The sequence below is a fragment of the Balaenoptera ricei genome, chromosome 12 (assembly GCF_028023285.1).
Source record: "Balaenoptera ricei isolate mBalRic1 chromosome 12, mBalRic1.hap2, whole genome shotgun sequence".
NCBI lineage: Eukaryota > Metazoa > Chordata > Mammalia > Artiodactyla > Balaenopteridae > Balaenoptera > Balaenoptera ricei.
In genome coordinates, this window is record NC_082650.1 from 24609209 (window position 1) to 24628921 (window position 19713).

At 36.9% G+C, this 19713-nt stretch overlaps 1 long non-coding RNA gene across 4 annotated transcripts in view; it reads right to left on the reverse strand.

The window, feature by feature from the left end:
- LOC132376247 (uncharacterized) overlaps positions 1–19713 on the reverse strand; it is a 279504-nt gene that overhangs the window by 75724 nt on the left and 184067 nt on the right. For 3 of the 4 annotated variants that reach the window (XR_009506258.1, XR_009506257.1, XR_009506256.1), the window contains exon 2: positions 738–837. The exons of the other annotated variant lie outside the window; for it this stretch is intronic. This is a non-coding gene — a long non-coding RNA (uncharacterized LOC132376247). The remainder of the gene's footprint in view (positions 1–737; positions 838–19713) is intronic. 4 annotated transcript variants of the gene reach the window in all.

A 19713-nucleotide genomic window follows, 5' to 3' on the forward strand; every position in this document is an offset into this window, starting at 1 on the left:
GTGAAGGTGGGGAATGGAGAGAAAAAGGAGAAGTTGGCAGGAAGAAAAGGCACAAATACGCATGTTTCTGCAACATGGCTTAATGCAAATTTATGCTTAAACAATGTAGAAAACTGAATAGCTAATACTTAGAATATCTTGTTCGAATATCAGTGTCTTTCCAAGTTTCTGGCAGAAGTTATATGGTAGATCATTTAGTTACCAGACACATAGATAAAAAAGATGTTATATCATTCTGACAATTCAATAAGTTATTGTGTGTTTGCCATCTTAAATAACCAAATCATATGCACATGATATGGTCTGTAGACAGTATCTATTTCTTTGTGTTTTGCTTTGTCTTGTGTTTCTCCAAATAGCTCTGTATTTTGAAAAAGTGCTCGGCAGAGGCATCAGGATTTTGCCCCACTGTACACTGATATGTGTGTTGTTTGTGTGGACATTTAAACTCTTGCTTTTCTGATGTGTTTGTATGGCTTCATGGAGATTTTAGACCGTCAGAATTGTATTTCAAAGCTCTAAAATTTGCTTCATAGAAAGACAAGTGTTAGACATGCAACCTGTAAAGGAGATTTTGTTGCTTTTCACTTATAAAAAACGCTATTAGCTTAAGATTTGAAACTATCCTTTACAATAATAAATGTAAGTGAACGTTGCAAGAGCTTTGTGGTTAGACCTGGGTTGTAATCTCAGTTCTGACAAATATTAGGTAAGTGAGCTTGGGCAAGTGGCTTTACCTTTGTTAGCTTCAGTTTCTTCATCTGTAACATGGTGATGGTAATACCTCCCTTGGAGGTTGTCTGGAGAATGACAGGTCATATGGTGAATGCACCATGCCTAAAACACAATGCACATAGAATTATCGATCACACAATCAGCCAATCAATCAGCCACAGCTAGTGAGCATTTTGAGTATTGTAATCTCAAGTTTAGAACTGAGTCTTCTCTTGTCTTCAGAGAAGCAGGGGCTCTAGTTCATTCCACATACTGTTTGCTAAAGGATTTGTGGTCTCTAAATGCTAAAAACTATATAAAATAAATACATGCATAAATAAAAGAGGGAAATAAGAAGCTTAGGCTGAAAACATACCTCGCACTTTGGCTAGATATGTGAACCATAATAATCATGAGTTTTATTCTGTCCACAAGCTTATAGGACCTACTTTTTTTGTCATTTCAAATAGATTTGGATAAAGAGATTTCACAAAGACTATCTAGAACAATTTCCTGAAGAAAAACTTTGCTAATATTTTCATGATAATTTTCGTGGAGTTTTAAACTTTTACTGAAACTAAAATCTGGTAAACCAATTAATCCAGGAGCTGCGACAGTGGGTTAAACCCATTGATTTCCCTATGGCACTGAGCTCAGAATGGCCTCTTAATAGATACCATCACACTTTCTACCTTTGGAGGCAGAGTCTCAAAATGTAAAGGAGTGTCTCAAAAAGCTGAGAATATCCTAGGAGAATAGCACTTTGCATGAATATATCATGAAATTTTGCTGACTTTGAGTGTGTGTCTTTATACACCTGTATGTAAATATGAATGGACAGTGCCTTTACCTCTCTCTTTCTTTCTCTCTCAGGCAATTGTACAAATGAAAAGGGCTATAATTTTGCAAATTTTACTTTCCTTTTATCTTATTATCTACAAGAAGGGGACAGTACTGACCCTCATATGTTATCTTCTCTCATGTAAAGGCAGTGTGGTCAAGCACAAAGAATGTGGGTTTCTGAATTAGACCAACCTGTATTTTCATTCTGGTTCCTCCTCTTCACTAGTTGAGGAAGCCTGAAAACACACACACACACACACACACACGCATGCAGATCTCTTTAAACCTTGGTTTCTTCATGGGTAAATAGGGTTGATAATAACTATCTCATTGTTTAAAGTTAACTTTTTTATTCTAGGGGAAGTAAAATAACTTTTTATTCCCTTCAACACAAATGAACCACTATATATATAGAAGCTGACACTCACAGTGTACATGAAAACTCAAGCAAGTTTTAATGCCATCTTTTTCCTCCAACATTGAGAAGATAAGGGAAGGGAAGGAATTCCAGTCAACTAGGCATGTTCAGGGTTACACACCTTCACCACTCTGGGCAGGCATGAGACACACTGAGAGCAAAGAAGGACTGCAGTGTTATCTTGACAGCCACTCACCCTTAGAAACCCTCTTCTTTTCTCACAAGCCAGAAAAATAACAGAACTTCTATCAGGAGACCCCAGGAAGGATATGAGCAGGATGTCAGGCCAAATTCATGTCTGTGGCCTCAGACTATCCCAGAGAAAGTCTATAAGTAACTGCCAGTCTTACAGGTCCAATGGGACCGGGTAGAGTCCGGCTCTTTTGAGGCAAGGAGAGATGGGGCAGGAAGGGGTGGGGGGGTGAGGCCGCCAGATCACATCTAGAGTGAGGAAGCGTTCAAAGGTGGAGTTTGTCAAGAGTGGCCAGGAGGACAGGGCCCATGATATTCCAAGCAACCCCAACCAAACACATCTTTTAAAATGAGAGCTAAAATCCAATCCCAAATTTTCAGCAACTCACAGATCTGTGGTGTCAGAGTCAAATGCCTCAGACATTTTTATATCTAAGTCCTATGGCTTTTAAATTCCTTAAGGGCTGGTTCTGTGACCAGATAAAATCTCCTTACAAAGTAGCTTCTCCTTGGAAGAGTCTAGACCCCAGGAAGATGGAATTGTCCCAGGGACCCCTTACCAAGATGAGGATCAAATCCCTGTGAAAAGTGTCTGGCCCATAGGAGGCACTCAACACACACTAGTTTCTTGCTGTAATTAGATTCATTTCTCCATTCTTACCAAAAAAATTATGTATTTGTTGAATATCTCCTATGTGCTAAGCATTGGACTTGATCCTGGGGCAAAACAATGACTGAGAATGGCAAATCCAGATGCTCATAGAATGTAAAGTCTGGCTTTGACCTATGCTTTACACTATTTCTGCCAGATGTGGTCTTGGCAGTGTGATTCATTAGGCTGAGCACATTACTAGTAGTTAAAAGACAAAATTGGGATTCTAGTTCTACCATTAATTAGCTATGACTTTGGAAAAACCATGTAATACTCTTACTCCTGGATGTCAGTTTCTATAGAAAAACAAATCAATGGAGAGATAAGCTTTAAAACCCCCTTTTTCTGAACATAGGTAACTACGTGGTTATCAAACACGTATCCTTGTACTTGTTCATGCCACACTTCAACCAACCAAGCTCACTAGCCCTCTCAAAAGTGCTATTTTTCTTGCCTGATCCTATTACCGCTCTGTCTTCATGCCTAGCTGGTTAGTAATGGCAGCCGGGTTCCATTGGCCCAGTTGTAGCCATGCACCTGTGGCACAAAGTTTTGCAGATTGAAGTGACTAGTAAGGCTTAAACCATGGACAAGCAGGTCTCAGGGCACCCTCTCTCCAGCAGTGGACAGCTGCTCGGAAGCTGTCTACACCATGATTTAACACTAAGAACTTGTTTTGAAACAGCTCTTTTCGACACCAGATGTCCAACAATGGCTATTTTCACAGGCCTGACACAGTCCCTGCAAGGCTCAGGCATGTCATTTTGCTCTAAAATGTGCTGTATCAATAACACGTCTCTACACCATCTCCTGTCTCAGGTTTCCTGAGAAAAGGAAGGCGCTCGGGTGAAATCAGAGACTCCACTGGACTGACGGGCAAGTTTCAGCCTTATCGAGGTTCCCCCACATTTCAGTGTAGTTTTGTGCACTTTGGTGATGCTGAGAACAGATTGATGCCAATAAGCCGTTTGAGATAAGAACTAATTGGAAACAGAAGGTTGAAGAATGATGATGTTGGGAACGAGCAAAAGGGACAGACAAGTAATTATTCAGGCAGAATTTCTTTACGCAAAAGACAGATGGAAAAGGGAACAAAATTCCAAAGTCCATGGCAGAAGTAAGCAGCTGCACATTTCTTTTTTTGTGGAAAAGCAAACAGAGTGAGTGATTCACTGGGTTGGTAATGGGTTCCAGGGATCCCTAGGGAGTCACAGTGTGCTGGCAGCCCACAGCATGTAAAATCACTCAGTGGTCTCCATCGAGTTCACCTCCTCAACTGACTCTAATTGTGAGGCATATGAGATGAGATTTAAGGGAGAGACTGAAGAGAAACAGCCTCCCATTCACACATGAATCACAGAAGAGGTACACTGCAGAAAAGGCAGGAAGATCAACACACACGCCAAACGTTCCACATTCGTAACGACCCATAGATCAGATTCAAGTGAACATTTCCATTCATAACTATAAACTCACTACAAACAGAAATCACGAGAAAGTGGCATCTCGGAAAATAGTCCTCAAAATTATCATCAAGTCATCAGGTTGTGGATAAATAAAGCTCTATGATCTCAAAGCTGAATTTGAAAGACAAAGGCAATAATAATTAGAAATCAGGGTGGGAAACAGAGATGCCAACTTCCCCCCAAAGCAAAATCCATTAGCAGCAACCTTGCTCAGCAGGACTAATTTAAATGCTGTTTAACACAGTACTGTCTACAAAAAGATAAAAATAAAAATAAAGACCCAAAAAATGTTTCTTTGTTTTTATCCCAGACTCAAACTATCTATCTATCCCCATCTTTCTCTCTCTTTCTAATGTGTAGATGTATATATAGATATTTATAGATATAGATATATGCACATATAAGAGTGACTTAAGGACAAATGCATTGAAAGAACATTCTTCAAGGACACCCCTCCCAAGGAATGATTAAGATCAAAGGAACTGGGTACCCAGTTAGCTGCGAACATGAAACCAGATCTCAGGCTTCACAGTGATGAAAGGAGTTTTTAATACGTAGAAAATGATAAAGAAAAGAAAGAAGGGAAGAGAGATAAGATCTCATACAAAGTAAAAGTCACAATTTGGTCAATAGGGATAAGAAAAAAGGATAGGTATAATTATTAAAGAAAACAAGAAAGGGCAGTAATAGATTTCAGAATAATACATTTTAGGATGGGATGAGGTATAAATCTTTACAATGGGATTTTTACCCCATTTGGGGTTTTTACAAACTGAAGCTGAAGTACATTCAACTGCAATCACTCCTCTGCCCCAACTCCCTCTTCCCTTCTCTCCTCAAGTTTCTAGACTCCTTCCTGCTTCAGCCCAGACACCCAGAGTTCTTCTGCTGGTCCCGCTCCTCTCAACTTGCCCCTCGGGCTAAACCACACTCAGCCTTCTGGCCTCAGACTCTAAGTCTCAGAGATGCCTGGCTTGAGTTCCTTTCTCATCTTTAATATGGAAACTCTAGATTATTCTCCCATAAAACTCATGGGTTTTCTTGCACATTATGTAAGGCAGTTTGAAGTTATATATTTATTTCTATGTTTGTTAGTTTATTTTCCTCACCACACTGTAAGCTCCCCTTGAGCGGAAACTTGTTTGTTTTGTTCACCACTGTGACATCTAGTCTCCGACAGAGAGCTTGGCACACAATAAGTGCTCAATAAAACCTGCTGCTGATTTAACAGACACCACTCCCAAAATCTCTCATAGGCCATAGCATTTTGCTACGTATGGCTAAAAATAATAATTATTATTATATATAATTATATTATATATTACACATGATAACAATAGCAACAGTTATATCTAGGACTTAACAATTAACCATGTGTCAGGCACCATTCTGAGAATCTTATTTACACTGAGTCACTTAATCCTCATGACACCCCAATGATGTAGGTACTATTATGATATCCATTTTAGAAATGAAGCCATTGAGGCACAGAAAATTAAATAACTTGCTCAAAGTCAACTAGCTATTAAATGATGGAACCTGTATTAGAAAGCATTCTCCAGAGCAACAGAACCAATAGGATGCATATACATTATGAGAGATTTATTTTAAGGAATTGGATTACGTGTTTGTAGGGGCAGGCAAGTCTGAATCTGCAGAGCAGGCTGGAGACCCAGGGAAGAGTCGATGTTGTCATTTGAGTCTGAAGGCAGTCTGCTGGCAGAATTCCCTCTTCTCAAGGGATGTTAGTCTTTTCTCTTAATGTCTTCAACTGATAGGATAAGGCCTACCACCTTTTGGAAGGTAACCAGCTTTACTTGAATTCTAATGATTTAAATGTTACTCATATCTTAAAAAATACCTTCACATCAACATCTAGACCGATGTTTGATCAAAGCTAGGTACCATGGCCTTACCAAGTTAATACATAAAATTAGCCATCACAGAGCCAGGATACAAATTCAGTCTACCCCCAACATCCAAATACTTAATGAATATACTACTTAGGCATCTAGACTATGAGGATTCCCTTAAAATTCATTTTCTACACTTATGACAGTGAGATAAATATATAAGTATTTGTGTGTATACGTTTGATCGTGTGTGAGAATAAAGAATAAAATTCAGGAACATCTGCCACAATAATTTCCACAGGTAAAAATATTTCCTTGTTTTATTGGGATAATTGTTAAGTATCAAGATGGAAAAAGATAAACTGTAGGACTTACATTTTAAAGATGATCTATTGCTTATTATCAATTTTCAAATGAGCTTTAAATGGCAGGAAAGGAACTCAGGACCTCAAAGAAATTCTTGTACCACAGTATCCGAAGACAAGGAGAATAAAGAAATTAATATTATGTTTTCAAAGCAGAACAGTGAACGGAAGTGACAGTCCCTGGGTTCCAGTTGTAATTCTGCCATGAGCTGAACGTGGTCGTGAGCAGAGACGACCATGACCACTCAGGATGACCAGGAGTTCCCCACGGCAGCATCGCCACCAACTTCCCTTCAAATCTAATAGTCCAAGTTTCATGCTCATTTTTTGGAGAAAGTTACCACCTCCAGACATCTGGGTTACATAAAAAAATATGTCACCCTGTGTTTAATATATTAGGTCATGGACATACGCTCACACAAGCAAAATATAGTTTATTATTTATAAGTCACCATAGTAGAGAGCCAAATTCTGTCATCATGGAGTACAGATCCAGTGTTCTGTACTTTTCACATCCATAAAGTAGGAACAGAATTTCCAATTATGGATGTTGATACATTATAGAATGTTGGAAGAAGCAATTTCAGAAGCACATGTTCAGAGAGCAGCTTTTTCTTTAAAGTAAAGCCTGGCTTTGCAGGAGATGCCCACTAGACAACTGGAGTAAATATTTGTAAGGATTTTTTTTTTTTGAAGAGCTGAGGATAACAGAAGCTATTTGCTGAGAACTTTTATCCATCATTAAAACAGATACCCTGAAGCCTGGCAGTGAATGGAGTTCTACTCTGCTCCCTGACCTACCCACTTTTTGGTGTAAACCACAGTAAAGGTGATGAATCATCAGATCCCGGAAAAATAAGACTCCGCAGGTCAGTTCCTTTGGGGCAGAGCATCCAAACGGAATGATAGCTATGTCATTCACCAGAAATAGACATCAGTTCATCTAAAACATTCAAGTGAAAGAGTCCAAACTGAGGAATCCAAATTTTATGTATAACTAGAGGCATGATAATTGATGATTTGGAACACCAAGAAGCAATGTTTACATTTCAAACATACAAGGCTTGATTTTCCTGGCATGAACATGAATCAGACAAAAAGGATATACACAGTTACACAGGAGGAGACATGTTTGAGCTACGAACATTTCACTGGAAATGACAAAAAGAGCCTGTGGGAAAACCCAGAGGACAAGAGAAATGAGTGAACACAATAGGAACTTGCACATAGAGATGAAGTTAAAGGGGATAGAACCACGCCATTTAAGAAGAGAGTATATCGCATTTCATAATTTTCTATTTGCCTGGTTTCTGTCCACTCCAATATTTTAAAAGTCCATTATTCTTCGTGTTTGTGGAAAAGCACAGGGCCATATTTCAATTTCACCTGAATGCCATCTCCCATGGCTAAAGATTTTGCAACAGTTTATGAGGCAGCAGCATGCTAGAGTTTAGATTTCGTGGTGGGTGGGTGGGTGGGTGGGTGTGTGTGTGTGTGTGTGTGTGTGTGTGTGTGTGTCCTTCCAAAGGAAAGGTGTTCTTTTCACCTCTTTGCCTCTTTGGGGCTGCGGCAGAGAAGAAAGCCTCTGCAGTTTATGTTAGCTTTGTCAGCCCTGTAAGCAACCATCTGTTTCAGCGGCGGAGTGCGATCTGTCAGTTTTGTTTTTGGTGGGGATGTAGTGGCAGGAGCTGGCTCATTGTTGCTTCTTGGAGACCGCAAAGTAATTAACCATTCCAGTACTGGTTACAAAAGAGATGGACACTCTCAACGTTGGGCCAGATTTTTGCTTTATCCAGTGCTGGAAGTACTACAAAAAACTGAATAGCTATTCATCGTGCTTCATTGTTCCCTAAAGAGGCAACATGCTCTTTGTTATAAAGGCAACCTGGATTTCCCGACATACTGTTTCATTTCAATATCTGTGCGCCAAAGATGGAACAAAGTCTGGGTGCTGTAGACAAACAATCAAAACATGACAGTGACAAACACCCTGAGAGACCTCATTCGCCAACACGTGAACAGGGACCTTGTCATTCACAGACAATGGGAGGCGTGAGCTGGGGCTTGGAAGAAAATAGGAAAGAAGAGGGAACAGGGGGTTGATTTTTAATATATTAGGGGGATGTGATAATTTTCTGATTGAGCATAACTTTATAGGGCACAATCCTAATAAATCAAAGACCTGTGGAAAGAGGACCAACAGGTTTTATATTTTATTCTATTTTTCTCATGGCTTCTCTCTATTCGTCTTTCCCTCTTTCTCTTTAATCTTCAGCATGACGTTCTGTCTCGCTTCCGATCCATGAAATGGACTTAACAGTTGAGCTACAAGATGTTGAAAACACCTCTCAAATGGATGTATAAAAATAGATTTTGAGAACTTTTTGGAAAGATTTACCCTATAAGAGAAAAGTAAGGGAAAATGAACAAATTACTCTCTTGTTTCTAACATTACAATCTCTGAACACTTTGTAGTATATATTTATTAATTTAATAGGACTAGTCAAGCGTAAATACTGTCTTTATTTTCAACTGACTTGTTTATCTTTTCCAGCAAATTAAAAAGTTTGATGAAATAGTTAGGTTGGCTATCGTATGAGATAAGAAAATACTTCCAGTAGTGTGGGCTAAATATTCCACATTTGTAGCTATTCTAGCCCTGTACACAATGGCAGGGTTTGAAAAATTAGATTCTCATCTTCTGAACGTATTCTCAAAAAAGTCATCCCACCATTTTTTCCTGACAGCTTACTAGTTATCTTGGTTCTTTCTAATTAACATTTTTTTTTTGCTTTAAATAATAATTTATAAAGATATTTTACTTTACAATATTTTACTTTGCAATTAAAACTATTCTTTATTAGTTAATGAAAGTAATTAATCTATGTCCAATTGTCAATGTTCCTTTAGTATTTTTAGGCCAATCTCAACTCTTCCATTCTTTTCTCCACACTGAATATTTATCAATTTTACTTTTTTCTGTAGATTTTTAGTTATCCATTTCTTGGTCTGCTATTCCAATTGTTCCTTAAAAAAAAAAAAAAACTATATACATAAGTAATATTGAGGCCTAACCAAAACCACGTGGGACGAGGTATGTTTTACTTCCTATTTTTAAGAAATTCAACTCTTTAAGTTAGGAAAATTATCGCTTTTTAAATTTAAGGGTATCGTTTTCTTAACACATACATATTTCACCTATGATTCTCTGCATGACTTCAAAACTTTTGACGTATTTGTACATTTAATTAAAATTAGAATCATGCAAATATTTCTGTCACCTTGATTAAATTCAGTTTTACAGCATCTTGCTGCTCCTTATAGACAGAGAGAATGTCCTGGATCTGACCTTCGGGCCCATCTGGTCAGGTGACCACGGCCTTTATGGACATACTGACTCAACAGGTATCTTTATCCTGCTGTCTGCATCCAAAATGATACAGATCACTCTTATCAAGGTAGAGTCTTCTAGAGAATATTGAAAGCCCAGCCAAAGAGCAAGTCTTGGCAAAATTACAGAGTAAGAGATGTTTTAAGTGGTGTGTCTTTGACCCTCTCATTATAATTCAATATCTGTGAAGGCCGGCTTAACGTTATGTTCAACTTTGTAATTCTTCCCTTTTGCTCTCACCCTCAGCCTCAGTTCTTTCAGTCTAATACAAGGCCTCAGAGTAGACATCTAGGAAATGTCTATACTCCATAACATTTGCCTACACCCCATACCTTCTCTCTCTTTTGTCCTTATCTCTCCAGGATATTCAAACAGAATGCACATGAACACCCGCTCTTCCCAAGAATTCTGACATGCTCTTGCTTAGGGATCTCAGAACTTGTTGATGGGGTGATCATCCACCCTTCATCAATCAGTAAAATCTTTCCAAACTAATATATGCTCTACACTTATACTTCTGCCTCCAATTCCACTTCCAATGTGTGGGTTTTTCCCTCACTACCACACAACAGAGAGATAGCATCAGAATCCACAGGTTAAAGGCTCAGTCTCACAAGACTGCCCCCAATTCAAGTGCCAATCACAAGTCCAGGATGTTACTTGGGTTTCTGACAACCACATATAGACTGGAAGTTCCCAGCAGGTTCTCACAATCTCCTCCTCAGATTTGATTAATTTGCTAGAGTGGGTCACAGAACTCAGATACCAGTCTATTACAAAAGGATATAACTCAAGAACAGCCAGATGGAAGAGATGAATAGGACAAGGTGTTGGGGAGGGGCTTGAAGCTTCCATGCGTCCAGAGGCAGCACTTTCCTGGACTCTCCACTGGTTCACCATCCCAAAAGCTCTCTGAACCTTGTCCTTTTGGTTTTTTATGGAGGCTTCATTACATACACATGATAGATTAAATCATCAGCCACTGCTTTCACACCACAAAATGAACACTCTGTATCTTGATAGAAAAATTGAAATGGGAGAGTCTTCCAACAGCCCTCTTGGCTACTTTAACTCTGTTTATGTCAAGGCAATGTTCAAATGTTGTAAAAAGACTACATAATATTATTGGAGGAGACAATGTCAAGTGAGAGGAAAGGTTGTCTCTGTGGCATGCCTAAAATAAATATATTTTGATGCAGATTGAAACGCTTTGGAAATTGTTGCTTTACTGGCTTAGAATAGATTAAGAACTACTACGGGGCAAAGTTTTTTTTCATTGTTTACTGCTTCACAAGGTATATTTCTATATATATTTTTTTCATTATTTTTCACCATTTAGTCCACAGTTTTCTAATTCTCCACAGTAATATGATAACTCAGATCTTTGCAACCATCTTCTCAAGTACGATACTGCTTTATTCTTATCTCATTTATATACTACTGCACACTTGTTTTGTGCTATAAATATCAATATTTTTCTCAGATGTCTAGTAATTGATTCCATTGAGAACTACTGCAGTAAATTTTGGTATAGTTGGTGTTTTCCATACCTCCAGTTAATCCCCATTTCATTGCTTCCTTGTTGGAGATGTAGTTGACTGTTACCACTAAGGAAAATGCAAATTCATATTTAGAAATATTTAAGCAAAACCCACACTAGGTAGTGAGCATTCTATGTTTTATCAACAACTACAGGTACTTCACTAAAATTTTTTCTCACAATATTTAGAGACAATTTTTCTCATTTTAAAATTATTTGGGTATTTCAAATTTGTATATTTATATCATTCTTAATAAAGCACATATTCCTATGGTATTGAGGTAATTCGATAAAATAGTTTTTACTAAGTTTATGTTATTTGATAATTGAATTACAAAATTAACCTTATGGGATGTAGAATACAGAAAGCAATTATCTGTAACAAGCTGTAATTTCATCATGAACCTCAATAATATTAAAAAATAATGTAAATAAAATCTAAGGGACATTTGTAAAACAAATGAACAAGAAAAATTTGTGAAAGTCAAATCACAGTTTTAAATAAATGGAATTGAATAAATTAAATGTATCATTTAATGCTGATAAAAGTGTTTATTTAGAAATATTTCTCTTTTACTTTTATTTCTTCTACTAGGATTTTGTGTCTAAATTTTCATATATTGATGTTCACTTAGGCCTTTGGTTTGTTTCTTACTCAAAATATGTTTACCTTCTTAAGTGCTAAATGTAATTGAAAACAAATTTATTCTGTGACCATATAACCAACCACTACCCAACATCCAATACTTGTGTACAGGGAAGATATACCACATAAGAGGCAGAGCTGTTCTCAGTACACTCTGCCACTAACACACTTGTGAACTTGGATAGCTCCTTAACATCTCTGAGCCTCAATTTCCTCATTTTCAAAAGGATTTAAATACTTTTTTTTTTGCTTTCAGTTCTGATATTCTGTGGTTCTATAAAGGTTGTTTTGCCTGCCAAAATATTGATATTAGTGGTATGCCAATAACAAGGTTGAGAGTAACCTCACACAAAGAACCACATACCCAATCATGTCTATAAAGAGCATGTAGTATGAACTAAATGAAAATGAAAAAAAATAACTTACCAAATTTGTGGTATACAACAAAGGTAGTGCATAGAGGGAAATTTGTAGAATCGAAAGCATATATTAGAAAAAAAGAAAGATGTAAAATCAAGCATCTAAGTTTTCACCTTATGAAACCAGAAAAGGAAGAGCTAATTTAAGTCCAAAGTAGGCAGAAGAAAAGAAATAATGAGAATTAGAGCAGAAATCAATGCAATTAGAAACAGGAAATCAACAGAGAAAAATCAATAAAACCAAAAACTGGTTCTTTGAAAAGATCAATACTATTGATAAGACTCTAGTCAGGCAATCTAAGAACAAAAGAGAGAGGACACAAATTACTAATACCAGAAAAAAAGATCATCAACCAGTGGACATTAAAGGATAATAAAAGAATACTCTCAACAGCTCTATGCTCACAAATTTGATAACCTAGATGAAATGGACCAATTCCTTAAAAGACAGAATTTGCCAAAACTCACACAAGAAGAAAGAGACAATCTGAATTGGCCTATATCTATTAAAGAAGCTGAATCAATCATTAATAACCTTACAAAACAGAAACTACCAGGCTTAGACAGGTTCACTGGTAAATTCTACCAAACATTTAAGGAAAAAAAATATATACCAATTCTCTACAATCTCTTTCATAAGATAGAAGCAGAGGGAATAATTGCTAACTCATTCTATGAAGCTATCATTACACTAATACCAAAATCAAACACTCTTAAAACTCAATAATAAAGCAAACAACTCATTAAAAAATGGGCAAACGACATTAACAGACATCTCACCAAAGAAGATATGCAGGTGGAAAATAAGCATATAAAAAGATGTTCCACCTCATATGTCATCAGAGAAATGCAAATTAAAACAAAAATGAGATTCTACTACACACCTATTAGAATGGCCCAAACTGTAACACTGATAACACCAAATGGTGGTGAAGATGTGGAGCAACAGAAACTCTCATTCATCGCTGGTGGGAACGCAAAACAGCACAGCCACCCTGGAAGACAATTTTGGTAGTTCCTACAAAACTAAACATACACTTACCATATGATCCAGCAATCACACTCTTACTGGTATTTACCCAAAAGGAGTTGAAAGCATGTGTACATAAAAAGGTGCACATGGATGTTCATAGTACCTTTATTCGTAATTGCCAAAAGTTGGAAGCAACCAAGATGTCCTTAATAGATGAGCAAATAAATAACCTGTGGTACATCCAGACAATGAAATATTATTCAGCACTAAAAAGAAATGTACTATCAAGCCATGAAAAGACATGGAAGAATCTTACGTGCATATTATTAAGTGAAAAAAGCCAATCTGAAAAGGCAATCATCTGATGCCAATTATATGACGTTCTGGAAAGACAAAACTATGGAGACAGGAAAAATATCAGCAGTTGCCAGGGGTTGGTGGGAAGGCGGAGGGAGGCAAGAGATGAATAGGCAGAGCACAAAAGATTTGTAGGGGACCGGAAATACTCTGTATGATAGATATACATCATTATACATTTGTTCAAAATCATAGAATACACAACACCAAAAGTGAACTGTAATGTAAACTATGGACTTTGGGTGATGATAATGTGTTAATGTAGGTTCATCAATTGTAAAAAAAATGTGCCACTCTGGTGGGAGATGTTGATAATTAAGTAGGCTGTGAGTGTGTAGGAGCAGGGGGTATTTGGGAAATCCCTCAATTTTTCTTTGAACCTAAAAATGCTCTAAGAAAATAAAGTGTTAATAAATTTTTTAATAAAAATACCGAAAGAAAGGGGGAGAAAAAGAGCATGTAGCAGTGGTAGGAATCACAAGAGATGTTTGCATAAAATAGAGCTTTTGTAAAATGAAAGAAAAAATGTAATGAGATGTAATATGCCAGTGCTGTCAAAGCTATGCTTAGGGTGCACAACGCAACCTGACTCAAAGTGAATATAATTAACACTGTCATCAGTAACTGAAGGTCTTAATTTCTTAAAAAGCAAGACCATGACGATTTCTTTCTGTCACATCAGAATCCAGAACAGAGCTCTTTATACAAGTAGGTGCTACATAAATGTGTTTTGAATCATTTGGCGGAGTGTGTCTATCACAATAGGCTGACAAATTTGCACACAAATATTAAGTCACCGACAAACATAGGCAGAAACTCACCAAACCCAAAAGGCAACATCTTTTTCCTCAATATAAAGAACAAATGTGTCATACTCTCAAGGTGGAAGAACCGTCGTTGTGCAGAAATTAGCCTCTAGGTCAATAATGAAATGCTTAAGACACAGTCAGGGACAGAAATTTCGGACATGAAAGACAGTGTTATTGTTGTATGTCTATATGACCCTAAGCACCATTTTATAAACCATTAAAAACTGTCAGGTCTCCCATGACATATTATATTCTCATAAAAAGACACAAATGCTAAATCAAGTTTGAATTTGAATTAGCAAAGAATAAGAAAATCAATTTATGTGTTCCCAGTGCAATCTCAACCCTTGCACTCTTGCTTTGCAACTGTGTATTTCATTAGTATATTTTGTTACATGATCATGTAATATTTATGCAGTAACACAATATTCTCTGTACATCTAAGATTAGAGAAAAAGTGCAGTTCCTTTCCATTATTTTGTGCCCTTTATCTGCTGAACACTCTGTAACATTACCCAAGGTTTGATGATTATGTAATGAGGGCTCCTATTATAATACACACTGCACAGTTGAATTGCTGTGGGAACCTTAACTCTGCAAATCCTGAGTTTTGGAACAATTAAAGCCTTGGTTTTAATGTTACATTCACTCATTTTTTTCCCAAAATATTTTGCTTTTTTTCCTTAAAACCCAGAAGTACTACAGTAGAAGAAATGTAACAAGAATTATAGGGAAAAGTTCCACAGGAGATGAAATAACAGCTGCCATCTGGTGCATAACAGATGTGTGTTCCACGAACTTTTTTTTTTTCTTTTGAGTTTTCTTATCCAAGTCCTGGCCAGACCCAAACACTATGCCTTGGTTATGCCATCTGACAACTTTACAGCCCCAGGCTGACTGACTGCAGGCTAGTGTTTTTCCTTGAATTCATTGAAGCCCCAGGGAATAAACTAACAGGTTCAAGAATGATACTCAATGGTTATTTTCCTTCAGAAAGCTGTGGAGAACTGCCACTAAGTTCACTTATAAGAAATAAAGTCCAGAAAGTTTCCAATAAGGGATCATTAAAGATTCTGTGCCTTCGAAGACAGATATTCGGGACTTGGTGCCACGAGCAGTTGCTATCCCAAAACAGAGAGACGAATCACCTGGAGGGCCACGTGATTCCTTCCTTCCAGGTAAAATAGTCCACACCTGATTAGCCGTTAACATTTGCACAAGTACAACCCTACTGAAACTGACAAAGCCACTTGCTTTCTAGAACCTGGTCGTGTGTCCTGAGATTTCTAAGGTTGGTGATTTCTATCAGAAAGCACTGACACACGTGGCAAGTAATCAGAAGTTTATGGAGACACCTCCTTTGTGACTTTATAAATTAAGATAGAATTTTTCTAAAAGGTCAAATGACCAAATTAAAATTTAAAAGTCATTTTTTTTAAAAAAAAATAGCCCATGGAAATGCGATTTTCTTTATAAATCTTTGTTCTCTCCCTGAGCTCAAGAGCAACTTACACCAGCTCTCAGATTTTGTCATGGTCCTTTTTTTATGGGTCAGATTCATCTATTCTTAATGCTTTCTGGTAATAACGCCCTTGACATGCCTTTAGAGTTTAACAGTTCATTTTTTTTCTGTGAATGCGACCCTTGTCTTTTTAGCATCCACCTACCTGGCACAAGAGAGCTCAGTCAAGGAAATACGGGTGACAATAACTGTAGTCTTTAGCTCTGAGACAGTACAAGTGTCATTGCTGGAGCTTGCTGCTCCATGTTTTTCTCTTCTCTTGATATGGCTCCAAAGTGGCTTAAATTTCCATTGGTGGTAATTAATTATTTTTCTCTCTAAAGCCATTATCATATAGAAACTTGCTTTATTTCCTTAGGACCTCAACCATGCTGAAGTTCTAGTTGCTACCTTGAGGGGCATCCAGATGTTTTCATGCATTGTGAGGCGTTGGCTCCTTTCTTGGTGTATCATTCTGCCTTACTATTGATTCTGATGATGTGGGTTCCTGATGCAGTCTGTGGCCTTACTATTTGCCACTCTGTCATTGATGCTACAGTCATCACCATCATCACCACCACTTCATTTCTCCTCTAACTGAACCTCCGGCAATAAATCCCAGCCTGTGCACTTGGTAGATACAGGAAGGAACCTAAAGAGTCAATTCAAGATGATCTGCTATTTGGTCATGGAGTTAATGTGTTTACAAAACAGAGATGTACATAAAAATCATTACCGAATGCAAAATAGTCCATCATACAGTTGTATGTATGTCAATCAATAAACACTAAAAAATATTTACTTTAGCTAATTTAATTGGAAGTCACTGGGCTAAATCCTACTACTGGGCTCCCAAATAGGGTGGTTTTAAAGCCTGAGTCCTTACAAGAGCCCCGTTTTATAACCCTTTTATTGGAATAATCTTGCAGTCCTATTCTCTGGAAACCTGAAACAAGTTCCTTTGGGGCCGGGGGTGGTGGAGGGGAATAAAAACTGAACGCAACGTAATTTTCTGTTCCTACATGAAACAATACTTTTGAAAGCAAAGCAAATTTAACTTACCTACTTGCACCAGAAGTACTTGTTCCTTGAGGATAAGAATGTGAACCAATAGCCAACTTATTAAGACTAATAGCTTGTTCGTCAAGAATAGCTTCCAGGCCCTGGCTTCTCAGAGCCCATCAATCCAAAGCTATTATGTAATACACTTTCTCCAGTCCCAACTCGTACTCTATCTTACAAGATCTGACTGAAAACTTTCCCAGTCCAGGCCCTGAAACCCTGTTTGATATCCTACCCTGACTTCCCCCTTCTGAAACACTGTTAAGATATTGCCAAGGTGATGCTCTTCCTCATCTAATAAACTTAGTTTTCCTTGATTAATGGGTATTTCCAGTAGACTTTCAACAATTGACAAACGTAGAGGTCCCATGGGCATCCAATCAAGATCCCTTCATCCTCTGTACAACACCTGGAGAAGTACCTTCCCCTGAGGCTCCTTGATTCTCTAAGCTGGATCTTCAGGTTCCATGTTGTGGTCGTCATCACACGTGCTTGACACACAGAAAATTCGATTCCCAGTGGAACCATAAAATCACTTTTCTCCATTTAAAAGAAATATGGGGAGCTCTTCATCCTCTAAGTTGGGACTGGCTGGGAGTCTCTTTGACCCCAAGAGTGAGGTACGACTTAAATTGGGTCTCGGCTCCAATTTCCTTTCATCAGCTCATAAAGATTGTTTATTTTCTCAATGAGGAATAAAGGGTTTTAGGAATTCTTTGATTATCAAGTAGAAAACAGCCTTTTCTTCTAACACTTTGGTTTATATCTCTGTCGGCCCTTCTCTCATGAGTCTGTAAGAAAAATTTTATGGGGAAAGGAGTGGCGTAGGCCCAGCAAGTCTATCACCAAGGACAAAAGGGTTCAGAAGATCTTGTAAGACTGGCATTTTTGGACAAAATTTATAATTGCTTTGAATAGATGTAGTTTATTGTCATAAATTATATATTAATAAAGTTGATTTTAAATAAATATTTATGGACTTTCCTGAGACAGGTCTTTGTGTCCCTAGAAATGCTTTATTTAGTTTTGTCTGCCCTGAGCTCCCAGCTGTTAACAACTTACCTTTGGCAAGGTCTAGAGACAGGAAATAGGAACTGCTACCTCTTTCTGACTTTTACCGATTATAAGGGTCTCTTTTCACATGTTAACTCATGTGTGTAACTCTCCAACATAATTCCACCAAGGATAATCTGACATTTCAGTGGCCTTTGGGAAACTTTTGGCATGAACAAGAATGTTTATTTGAGAGAGGCAATAAAACAAATAGAGAGATTATAGAAAGATTCTCTGACTTGTCTGTCTCAAAGAGAGATCTCTTTGTTTAAAACAGGAAACTCTCCCTGTGACATGACCATACTTCAAAGTTTGATGTACAATTAAAAAACACACAGCTTGATGGACTTGCCAGAATTCTGAGTTACTGTTTAACTATATTTTTTTCCTCTCACTCTTTTTCTGTTATATATCTATGTGTGTGTGTGTGTGTGTGTGTTTATGTGTGTGTGTGAAAATAAGTTTTCCTGAAGCTAAACCTTTCCCTCTGCTTGCAGAGGACAAGGTAATTCGTCTTTTGCAGTGATAATTTAATATTGGTCTGAAACATGAAGCTTCTCATTTTTTTTCTTTTTTCCTTTCCAACTCCTTTTTCTGTTTCTTTTTCTGTTTCTGTAATTTTAGGGATTAATTGATCAAAAAATAATTGCTTTGTTTTTCTGTACACATTCTAGGAATATCTAGCACAGATAAACTGTCAAGAATTTTCAAAAACAAAAACAAATTGCTCTAACGTTGTGTTTTCTTAACTTGCCAAAACTGTATATAAGAAGAAAAAGTTTACCTGTGAGTTTGGATAATGATCTTGTTAGATAAAAAGATAAGCTAGGCATTTAGAGCTTTTGACATGAATTCACAACCTTAATTGATTTTTCTGTTATATAAATACAGAGGTTAGTTTGTATTTTTAAGTACATGAAATATAAAGAGATGATTACTTAGGTAAATTAGAGTGATTAATTTTAGCTTAAAACAATTTTAGCCCTCTCCATAATATTGCTACCAGAAAAAGTAATGTGAGCACAATATTTTAATTAATACATGATTTGAACTTAATTTCTCATGTTTTAAACTTTTTAAAAATCTTACTTTAGTTCAATGAGTCCATTAAATTATTATTTTTACAAATGGTTTAGAGTACAAATATATACCAAAATATGTTTAACTAAATGAAATTGAATAATAGTTATCTTTTTAATATTATGTATTCTTTTAATGCTATAAATCACAAGGATTTAATGTGTCAACTTAACTCATAATTTCCAGGTTTCTAGTCAACTTTAAGACTTCAGCCTAATATTAAGTTGTAATTAATAAATTATCTTTTTATAGATAGACAAGTACTAAATAAGAAAAAGAAACTACACACATTAGTCACTAATATTGTTTTAAATAAATCTTTTTTTTCTTATTTTTATATATGGAATGAATATATATTAAAAGGATGTACAAATCCCTT